Source organism: Dasypus novemcinctus, chromosome 15 (genome assembly GCF_030445035.2).
Source record: "Dasypus novemcinctus isolate mDasNov1 chromosome 15, mDasNov1.1.hap2, whole genome shotgun sequence".
Taxonomy (NCBI): domain Eukaryota; kingdom Metazoa; phylum Chordata; class Mammalia; order Cingulata; family Dasypodidae; genus Dasypus; species Dasypus novemcinctus.
In genome coordinates, this window is record NC_080687.1 from 62,249,483 (window position 1) to 62,261,045 (window position 11,563).

Genomic DNA, 11,563 nt, shown 5'->3' on the forward strand with positions numbered 1-11,563 from the left:
CCTAAATATTTCAGTATGTGTTTCCTAAAAGCAAGGACATTCTCTAACATTACTGAAGTCAGAAAACTAATATTGGTGCAATATTTTTATCTAATCTTCAAATCTTATTCAATTTTGCCAATTGTTCCAATAGTACCCTTTATTGCAAAAGAAAATCCCATTTGATATGTTGCATTCAGTTGTCATGTCTCTCTCTCTTTTTTTAAAGATTTATTTTTCATTTATTTCTCTCCCCTTCCCCCCCCTGCCAAGTCATCTGCGTCCATTCTGTGTGTTCATTCTGCGTCCATTCTCTGTGTCCATTCGCTGTGTGTTCTTCTGTGACTATTTCTATCCTTATCAGTGGCACCGGGAATCTGTGTTTCTCTCTCTCTCTTTTTTTCAAAAGATTTATTTATTTATTTATTTCTCTCCCCTTCTCTCCCACCCCAGTTGTCTGTTCTCTGTGTCTATTTGCTGCATTTTCTTTGTCCGCTTCTGTTGTCGTCAGCGGCACAGGAATCTGTGTTTCTTTTTGTTGTGTCATCTTGCTGTGTCAGCTCTCCACGTGTGTGGCGCCATTCCTGGGCAGGCTGCACTTTCTTTTGCCCTGGGCAGCTCTTCCTAGGGGCACACTCCTTGTGCGTGGGGCTACCCTACGCGGGGGACACCCCTGCGTGGCACAGCACTCCCTGTGCGCATCAGCACTGTGCATGGGCCAGCTCCATACCGGTCAAGGAGGCCCGGGGTTTGAACTGCGGACCTCCCATGTGGTAGGCATACGCCCCACCCATTGGGTCACGTCTGCTTCCCTGTCATGTCTCTTTAACATACTTTAATCTGGAACATTTCCTCAGTCTTTTGTATCTTGTAGAATATTTCTTGGTTTAGGTTTGTGTGATATTACTTCATGACTAGATTCAGTTTTGCATATGTGGTAGGAATATTACAGAGGTGAAATTGTGTTCTTCTCAGGGCTTTTTATTGGGATTCACACAAAGAGATATTTTTGAAATGCCTTCTTTTATTTGTTTTGATTTTTTTTTTTTTGGGAGAACCAGAGATATCAGGTTTTTTTTGTTGTTACTATGGGAACTTTACTTATAAAAGATTTGCTTTTTACTTAAAGAAAGCATCTTGGTCTTATTTCCTCATATGTAACTGAATATTTTGATAAAGAATTACTTGAATCTCTTTTAGTACTTCCATGCTAATATTCCATTTGTTCAGAAAGTCTCTTAACTAGAATGAAAATTGTTTTTGCCAAAGATTCTATCACTTGTCATTTTCTTGCTCCTCTTGATTATTATGGTGGTTTAGAAAATTGTTTTCAAAACAAGTGAACCTTTATTCAATTTAAGATTTTAAAGTAGCATATAAATCTTTGAGTGGGGAAGCATTTTGTTCAAAAGTGTTTCATCATACATTGGATAATCAAGGCATTCACCTTGACCTCAAGACATAAATCATTCACATTTCAGATTTTAAAATTTGTTTAGTTTCCCAGCTGCTAAAACAAACACCATAGAATGTGTTTGCTTTGACAATCGGAATTAATTAGCTCATGGTTTTGAGGCAAGGAGAAGTCCAAAACCAAAGGGTCAGAAAGGCAATGCTTTCTCCCAGAAGTCTGTGGCATTCTGGGGCTGCCTGCTGGCAGTAGTTGTCCTTGGCTTTTCTGTCACAGAGAAATACACATGATGTTCTCTCCTGGCTTCTCTCAACATCTGACTTTCACTCTGCTTGTAAAGGACTTCAGTAATCCAGATAAACCTCAGCCTGATTCAATGGGGCTACACCTTAATTGACATAACAACATCTTGAAGAGATCTTATTTACATATCCAAACTGGGGTACACAATTCAGCCCACCACAGAGAGCAAAATAACCAGCCTGGGCTGGTCTCTCTGTCCATCATGAACTTTGTGGCTTTATTCAAGCTGTCTTCTACTAGCCAGCTCACAATAGTTGTGCTGCAGTTATAAACTCTTAACGCTTAGTGGCTTCAACAACAGATGTTTACTTCTCATTCATGTTAAGTGTCCTTCTCAGTTTTGACTCTGATCGGCATTATTTTTATTCAGGATATATGATGTAAGAGGAACTGCTATTATAGAAGTGCCAGTCTTGTGCAGATGAAAAAGAGGAGTGGTGATTCCACTGGAAGGCTCTTAGAGCTTGTGCAGGGAAGTGACATCCATCACTTCCACTCCCATTCGACTTGATCATAACTCGCTGAATGGACTGCGGGAGAGTGTAAACTACAATGTAAACTATAATCCATGGGGTGTAGCAGTGCTCCAAAATGTCTTCACCAAATGTAATGAATGCGCCACAATGATGAAAGAGGTTGTTGATGTGGGAGGAGTGGGGGATTGGGGTGTGGGGTATGTGGGAACCTCTTACATTGTTTAATGTACACATTTTTTTGTGATCTATGCATCTTTAAAAGAATTTAAATTTTTATAGAGAAAAAAAGAATTCACATTGCCAAGCCTGACCATAATGGGGCGGGAAAGTATACTACTTCCACAAGGAGGAGAAATCAGTTTTAAAAAAATACAATTTTCTCCAAAGCCCCGCTATCTATGGGCAACTTCAGAGCTATTACCTGTTTCTGTTGGCCTTAGGACTTCTTTGTCTTATTTACTTTGAGCAACTTCAGAGCTATTACCTGTTTCTATTGGCTTTCAGGACTTCTTTGTCTTATTTACTTTTTCTATTTGAGCTTTCAGGATCATGAATTCTCGGCAGCTGCTGGGCTTTGTTCTTTTTCTTGACTCTTCCTTTTCCCCTCCAGCCAATAGCCTTTTTAACTATAGAGAGGGATGGGGGAGCTGTGGGGGGTAAGTCATAAAGAGGTTTGAAGTTTATGAGGAAGATGGAGGGAAAGGAGGGGAAGATGAAAAAGAAGAGTGTAGAGATTACATGGAAGTATGAACAGAACTGCTATCAAGTTTATAAAATAATAGTATTACTACACCAACAAAATTTATATATATATATATTTCAGAACTTTAAAATATAACAGTAAAAAAAAATCACAGTACACTAGAATTCCCCAAAAACAGTACTGAGAGATTGCAATCATCCTAAGTGTGGCAGTTGTAAAGAGGAAGGGGCTCTGTGGAATCCTTTCTCACAGGGCTGACAGTTATTCCCAGCTTCCACAGGCAGCAGTGAGAACAGCTCTAGAGTGTTGCATCCAGTGATCAGCTGTTTATGGTTAATGGTGTTTCTCAAACAAGCTGTAGTGTCTGAAACTAGCAGCAGTAGCAGGAGCAATGGGGTCTGCCTGGAACTGGTGTGATCTCAGTAATTTTAGGCATTTTTGCCATACTGTAACTTTCAAACCTGACTGACTCTCTCTTTCATAATTTGTTAACTATCCAATAACTAATTATAAATTCATTTTTCCTTAAATGGCCAGAGTTTGTTTCTATTGCTTGCAAGTTAAAATACTAACTGATGGGGAGTGGATGTGGCTCAAGTGGTTGAGTGCCCGCCTCCCACATGGGAAGTCCGGGGCTCAGTTCTGGTCATCCTGAAAAATAAAAAAACTATCCATGTATAATAAGCTTGTAACAGTGGCTATTTCCTGAAAGAAAATGTGTAGTTTGGGAAAGGAGTAGAAAGGAGAATTACATTTTGTGTGTGTGTATATATATTTTTTAAATTTTGTATTGTGTACCATATGCATATATTACCTAGTCAAAACAATAACCAACTTAAAAATAATATATGTATATATGTTTATTTTAACCCCTATTAGATTAGTAGCTTGAACACTGCATTTAAAAATCAGCAAGAGGGCGTTGGCCCGTTCAGCAGAGAGGGCAGCAACATGGCGATTCTGGGCAGGCAGTATGGGCTTATTTTGCCAAAGAAAACACAGCAGTTGCACCCTGTTTTGCAATAACTATCAGTGTTTGGTAATGATTCTGAGGATGATGATGAGCCCTCTGTGAGTGAAAGGCTTCAGAGGGAAGCTTCTAAGAAGCACATGATGAAACAGACGACTCATTTGCTTGATAATGGATTGTTCGGCTTAATAATTCCTGATGGTGAGCTTACTGGCCAAAAATAGTCTTTTCACAACCAAAGTGACTTCAGAATTTTATAATTATTTTAAATTCATCTACCAAGAAAGGGGAATACCAGACCAAAGTGGAAATAGAGAAGGCCATTGCAGAAGATGCCACCATACATGAATATGTTAGTGTTTATGATGAAATGCAGGAAAAAAGGGAGGAAAGTAATCCCAAATTACTTTTGGGAAAAGACCGAAAGCCCAAGTGCATTCACAACTACAAAAAGCGGTTGAGGTCAGAAAAGAGGAGCAGGAAAAAAGAATGGAAAAGAAAATTCAGAGAGAAGGAGAAATGGAAAAGGGAGAATTTGATGATAAAGGGGCAATTGTGACATCTGCTTACAAGAAAAAACTGCAAGAGAGAGCTGAAGAGGAGGAAAAAAAAAAAAAAAAGAGGGCTGCTGCACTCGAAGCACGTTTGGATGTAACCAAGCAGAAATATCTCAGGGGATTTTATAGGCACCTATTAAATCAAGCAGTTGGTGAAGAGGAAGTCCCTAAATGCAGCTTTCATGAAGTGAGTTCTGGTATAAAGAAAGAGAAATCAAGAGGGTATTCTGATGAAGTAAGTTCAGAGAACAGAATGCCACATGAGAAATGCATTCTCCAGATTGGTACCAATATGGAATAAAACCCAGATGCAGACAGTGAATTTGATGCTAAGAGCAGTGAGGATGATGAACTGGAAGAAAATAATAAAGTGAACTGCAGAAGCGTTTTCAAAAAGAACAGAGACCTCCTGGAATGTCCCCAAGAGCAAGGAATCAAACTCCCTTACAGTCATCCAGTGAAGAAAGAGGACCACACAAAGAGCTCCTCGTTAAGAGGACATGAGAAAAGGGAAGATCAGCACCAAGAGAGGCAAGCCAGGCATCAGGAGAGGTATCAGGCTGACTGTGATTACCAAAAAGAAAAGAAGGATTGCCATAGACAGTGAGGCCAGTCATAGAGATTATCACTGGAAGAGACGTGAGCAAGAAGGTAAACCGAGAGGAATAGACCAAAGAGAAAGAGGAGGAAATGATAGAGAGTGGAAAAGGGAGAAAGAGTTGGAGAAATATCCCCTAAGAGAGCAAGAAAGAGATAGACAAGAAAATTACCATGACCAACACAGTGAGAAAGAAGGAGAGAAGGAAGAGAAAAACAAAGAAAAGAAAGAGCATATGAATGTTTGGAAGGGAAGATACAAGAACAATGATAAATACAAAGATAGAGAAAAGTGAGAAATAAATGTTGAATCTTCAGAAAGAAATCAAGACAGAAAGGAAAGCAGCCAAGTTCTAGAGCAAGGATAGGTTGTTTGACCAGGAAAAAAGCCAAGAAAATGAGAAACAGGGAAAAGGACAATGAAAGAAACCAAGAGAAATCCTCTAGTTCAGAAACATAATAGAGAGCAAAACAGAATAACAGAGAAAAAACTAGAAAAGTGCAAAGAACAAGAGCATCTACCTGAGGCAGAGAGCAAGTTTGCAAAGCAGAACAATGAAGTAACTGTAATGTCTGCTGGAGACAGACTCTTGGCCAGACAAATGACATGAGTTAATGCAAAGATTTATATTGAGAAAGAAGATGATTGATGGTGGCACCAATAGAAAGATCCATGGAAGCACAGAAAAGTATTACTTCTGGAAAATGCCATATAAAAGGAGTATGCTAACAGTGGTCTGGGAGAATATTTTTAAAATATGTTTTCAGAATTTATTTTTGGCTTGGTTAAAATCACAAGATAGTGGTTTTACTGTGAATATTTGAATTTTATAATCTCATTTACTTATCAGTAGTACATTCGTGCTTGCATTTAAGTAACTGTAAGAGTGTGTTAAATGCGGGTAGGTATTTAATGAGGATCATTGGCTCTACCACACCATTAAAAAATGATTTAAACAAGTACTATAATAATGCTGATTTTGATGCAGGAAGAGTTCTGTTTTAAAAATACTGAATTTCACATTATAATATGTGGAGTTTAACAGTGAAGTGTACTTTATGCTCTGAAATGTGTATTACAGTACAAAATGTGCATCATACATCTTGTCTATAAATAACTTTAGCCCATAGCATATTTGGGCTTAAGTGAAAATAAAAATAGTGATCTGCTTGTACCTTTTAAAAAAACAAAAACAAACAAAAATATCAGCAGGAAAGAACTTGTAATAATAGATTTATTTTAAACATTTTAAGAACCCACTAGAAATAGTACTTCAATAAAAAGCATTAAGACTGCTTTTTTTTGTTTAGGAGGTACAGACCTTGAATGTGGGATGCAGGCACTCAGTCATTAAGCTACATCCACCTCCCAAGGATTACGTTTTGTTGTTGTTGTTGTTCTTAGGAGGTACTGGGGATTGAACCTGGGGTCTGGTATATGGGAACCAGGTGCTCAAACCACTGAGATACACTCACTCCCCTTAATACTGCTTTTAGTTGCAAAAGGTTTTCATTAGGTTCAAGAGAGAATAATAGCAATAACATCAATTATTGTGGCAGTTTGAGATTATTTTAGTGAATCCAAACAGAGAAAGATTGTGTTTCTAAACTATTCTTCTCGATATGATACCCTTTGATTATACTGGATTCAGTTGAGGGGCCCTTGATTAAATTACCTGTAAGATTAGGGCTTTGATTCGACCATGTCAGTAAGGTGTGACTCAGGTTGAGTCCCTGCCACCTTGGTGAGCCAATATAAATGGACCCTCACTAAGAAGACACAGAAGAAGAGAGAACTTGGTCATTTTTTGATCCTGTGGCCCTGGGGAATGAAGAGCCATTCACCCGATAGTTTGCAACTGAGAGAGGGGAAGCCCTGAGAGACAAGTCCTATGCCAGCCTACAGCTGAGATCAGGAAGAAGCTGGGCCTGTGGAGCCTTAAGAGGAAGAGGAAGCCCAGGAAGGAGAGACCAGGCAGAGATCAGCAGCCATCTTGCTTCAACATGTGGCAACTGACTTTGGTGAGAAAGCAACCTTGAGTTGGACTCTTTACAGCCTTGTAACCATAAGCTCTTACCTCAAATAAATACCTTTTATAAAAGCCAAAATATTTCTGGTACTTTGCATTAGCACCCCTTTGGCAGACTAATACAATTAAGAAAAGCATAAATATAAGATTTCACTCAATGACAAAAGAGTATATAGCAGGGGAAATGTTTTTTTTCTGAACACTGATACCCTCATTCTAAAATACAGTATTTCATACCTTGTGGTTTATCTCATTTGTCTATTTGTTGTGGAGCTGTCTGGTCTGAAAGTATGTATTAAATAAATGATCATTTTTAACGTTATATTTTCTTTTACAATAGGTTTATGACAGCTTCCAGACCACCTGATTCACTTAGACCTCAACTAAATACACTTCTGAATTATGCAGTAAGACAAAAATGAATGTTGATATAATTATCCCAGCCTTATGGTGGGAGAAAGATATCTTTCTTCTACAGAAACTGTTTACTTCTAAAACTAACTGATTCTGTTCTTTGGCATTCAAGAATGCTCTAAAATTCATTCATTCATCAGATATCTATCAATTTCCTCTGTGTGCCAAGCCTTGTGCATTTGATTAGAAATAAATTTTTCTGTATTCCATTCATTCTCTACAATGTTACACTCATTATCCACTTACTTGGTGCTTCAGTTTCCTAATCTATAATACCTGCTGCCCATCTATCTGTCAGGAGCATTATGAATCAGCATCTATGTTTGGGGTATGGACTGAAGTAAATGTCGATCTAAAATTTTGTCAAGACACCTTACACAATGTCAAAAGACAAGATGAGAAAATTTCAATGACTATTGCAAGAGTGTATGAAAAAAACATCTGTATTCTGTTGGATGCAAGAAGGGTAATGATAAACTGAGAAAAAGATATGAAAATGATATGTTGGACAAAATGTTACCATCTACCATACAGATAAGTTCTATAATTTGACCTCAGCGAAATAGGAAAAAGATGTATATTGGATATATATACACACACATATGAATTCATGTTATTAAAATCTAAGCTTTTCTGAGAAGGATTTGCTAAAGTCTCCATCTGAAAATGTTATTGTAGGGTTGGGCTATCCATGGAACTGGTGGGAGGGCTAAAGGAAGGAACAGGTGTACTCTGAGGAGGTAGAGGCCTGTGGTTGAGAACACAAATGTGGTAATGTTCCTTTACAACTGTGGCAGAGGAGGGCCACTGGTGCAGGGTGTCATTGGTGAGGGGATGTGTGGGGAAGTGTGCACCTGGGGCATGCCTCTATGGAATATGAATGTATTCATGTGCTCATAGGGTGTTATCTCAGTGGATGGAGACCGACACAAGAAACAAGAAAATATTAAATTCCCATCCTGGGTAGTACTGTTACATTCTCCAATAGAGTGGCAAGAATCTCTAGAGTACATAGGCAGTGCCTAATAAAAGCCCTTGTTATTAATACTTGTACTTATGAACCTTATTCTTGTAAAATTGAAACTTAGCCTAATAATATCTATTGCCTAAGAGTTACCTCCTGAAATCTCCTTGTTACTCAAATGTGCCTTTCTCAAGCCAGACTCAGCAAATAAAATCACTACCTTCTCCCCACCATGGGACATGACTTCCAGGGATAAGCCTCCCTGACTGTCAGGGATTAATACCAAGCACCAACCAGTGATGCATTTGGAAAAAGAACTTGACCAAAAGGGGGGAACATTAAATAAAACAGATTTTTTGCTAAGAGATTTCAAAAATGAGCCAAGAGGTTCACTTATGCATATCTCAGGCAGATCTCATTGACTTTCACAGTAAACAAAGCCTTTTCCTTTCTCTTCCCCCCTCCCACACTTTTTTTCTTTTTCCCTTTCCATTGGATAGCACAAACATTTTTCTGTTGGTTGGAAAGTCATACATTTTAAAGCTGATTTTCTTGTGGTTGCCCCTTATTTACTAAGATCATACATATGTTTATTTCCCTATAAATTTCTTAAACTTATTAATCTCCATGGCATCTCTGAAAAAGACTAGAAATTTATCATGTGCTCACCTCACTGACTGTCTCCTTACTCTGTACCTGCTGTTATCCTTTAGAACCATGGTCCTCAAACTCTAAGGTATGTTTGATCAACTCATTATCTTATTAAAATACAGATCTTCTTTGAAGGCTGAGGCTTGGGTGTGTGGAGGGGTAGACCTAAAACTCTGCATTTCTAACAAGCTCCTGGGTGATATCAATGCTTTTGATCTGCAGACCACACTTTGCAAAAAAAAAAAAGAATTGAGAATTTTAGATCTGGATATTTTATTTATTTATTTGGTAGGGAGAGGGAGTCATCAGGATTTTCTTATTTAGACTACAAAAAGCCCTACTAAGTTTTTAAGCCTTCTTTTCCCTGTAACCATTTTCATAGTGTTGAAGTTAAAGAACTTCAAAAAATTTTTATACCCAGTTAAATTATATTTAACTGGTTTGTATGAATAAAGATATACTTAAGCATGCAAACCTTCAAAACTTTACCAAATGAAGGCCACTTTTGAAAACAGTCTTGGAGAAAGCACTCTAGAAAAGGAAGGAACTCCTAAAAATTTAAAATCTTGCATCCAATTTTAGACATCCCTCTGGGGTGTGTATCATTGACCTTAACCAATTCCAAATTAATATTCTTGCCAATATTTGAAATCATACCAGTCTTTGTGGTTTAGCCTTCCTAGTTGGCTGAGAATTGGCCAACACAATGGAAAGCAGAGCAGAGGTAAAGAGAAAGACTAGGTACCCTGGAGACTGGTTTGCAGACATGCCCAGAGAGACCTGTCTGTTTTCACTAGTTCAGTTCTGTTTTTGTTATTTTCTTAACTTCATTTTCTCTCACTATGTATAGAATGTTAATTCAGACTGTGTCTTGAGTGTGGTACATGGTGAAGTATTGATATTTCAGTTTCTTTAGGGTGGCATTTTCCACCCATGGCCTGATCACATGTTCAGATTCCTCCCTACTTCCCAAGGATGGCTGATGAAGTTTTTCTGCTCCTTGTTTTGGAGATGAGACAGCTGTTCAGGGGCTCCTGGCTCTAATCAGAGAATTCTAACTTCTATTAGACTGTAATGGAAATTAAAATATGGTCCCTAGCTACTAAGGCCTATTTCTTGTTCCAATATCGCCATGAACCATTGATTTCAGTTGCCACTTACCTTTCTGGTTTTGGCTTAATTCTTCACTTTTGGAAATTTCCCTTTTTTGTTTTCATAGCTATTTAAGATTTTTTCCCTATTTATCTATCTTTAAACCCCCCCTCCCCCACTGTTTTGCTGTCTGTGCCCATTTACTGTATGATCTTCTGTATCTATTTCTCTTTTTGTCTTCTCTTCTCATCTTTCTCCTCTAGGATTCACCAGGATTCGATCCTGGGGACCTCTGATGTAGGGAGAGGTTCCCTGTCAATTGTGCTGCACTTCACTTTGATTTCTGCTGCACTTCACTTTGACTCTCCCCTTCCTCTCTCTTTTGTTGCATCTTCATCTTGCTATGTGACTCATTTGTGCGGGCACTGGCTCACCACACAGGCACTCGGCTTGCTGTGCAGGCACTTGGCTCGCCACGTGGGCACTGGCTCACCATGTGGACACTCACATGGACACTCATCTCACTGTGTGGGCACTTGACTTGCTGCATGGGCACTTGGCTCACCATGTAGGTACTGGCTTGCCATGTGGGCACTGGCTCATCATGTGAGCACTCATGCGGGCACTCAGCTTACCACGCAGGTACTCGGCTCACCATGCAGGCACTGGCTCGCCATGTGAGCACTGGCTCACCATGCAGACACTCACATGGGCACTTGGCTTGCCACACGGGCACTCAGCTCACCATGTGGGCTCTTGGCTCGCCATGCAGGCACTGGCTCACCGTGCAGGCATGCTTTCTCTTCTTTTTCACCAGGAGGCCCAAGGGATTGAACCTGGGTCCTCTCATATGGTAGGCGGAGGTCTTTTCACTTGAGCCATATCTGCTTCTCTATCATTTTTATGTATTTGGACTGTGAGTCTAAATCTGGCCAACTTAAGAATTTAATTATATTATTTATTCTATGTCATTCCCCTTCTACCCTGCCTAAGAAAAAACACATACATTTAAAATTTTAATTTTCTTTTGGCGACTTCTGCCTTCTAGCTTCAGGCTGAATCACTAGACCTGTAGAGCTGTCATTCTGGACCTTCACTATATGTCCTAGTAGGTGCCAGTGCAGCAGCCAATATAGTCGAGTCCCTGTCCTCATCCTCATATCAAGACCTCTTCTGTTTGCTGACTCTGACTTGTCTGGACGCTCTTCTGACTGCATGGTACTTTCCAGGGGCAGTTTTAGGCCTGCTGTCTATACGTCCCTTTCCCTTCTGCTGTGTCTCCAAGAGGGACATGGGAAAATGCTGAGGTCTTGCAGCCTTCCTGGGCCATGCCTGGGAAAGGGTAGCAGAGGGCTTATCTTCTGCTCTGGGGTTCTATGGCTCCCTCCACTGACTCAGCTTAGGGAGACAGAGCCA

The 11,563-nt window shown here is 39.4% G+C and overlaps 1 pseudogene; it reads left to right on the forward strand.

The window, feature by feature from the left end:
• Positions 1-3,823: 3,823 nt before the first annotated feature.
• LOC101413356 (nuclear speckle splicing regulatory protein 1-like) lies at positions 3,824-5,646 on the forward strand (annotated as a pseudogene).
• The last annotated feature ends 5,917 nt before the right edge of the window (positions 5,647-11,563 follow it).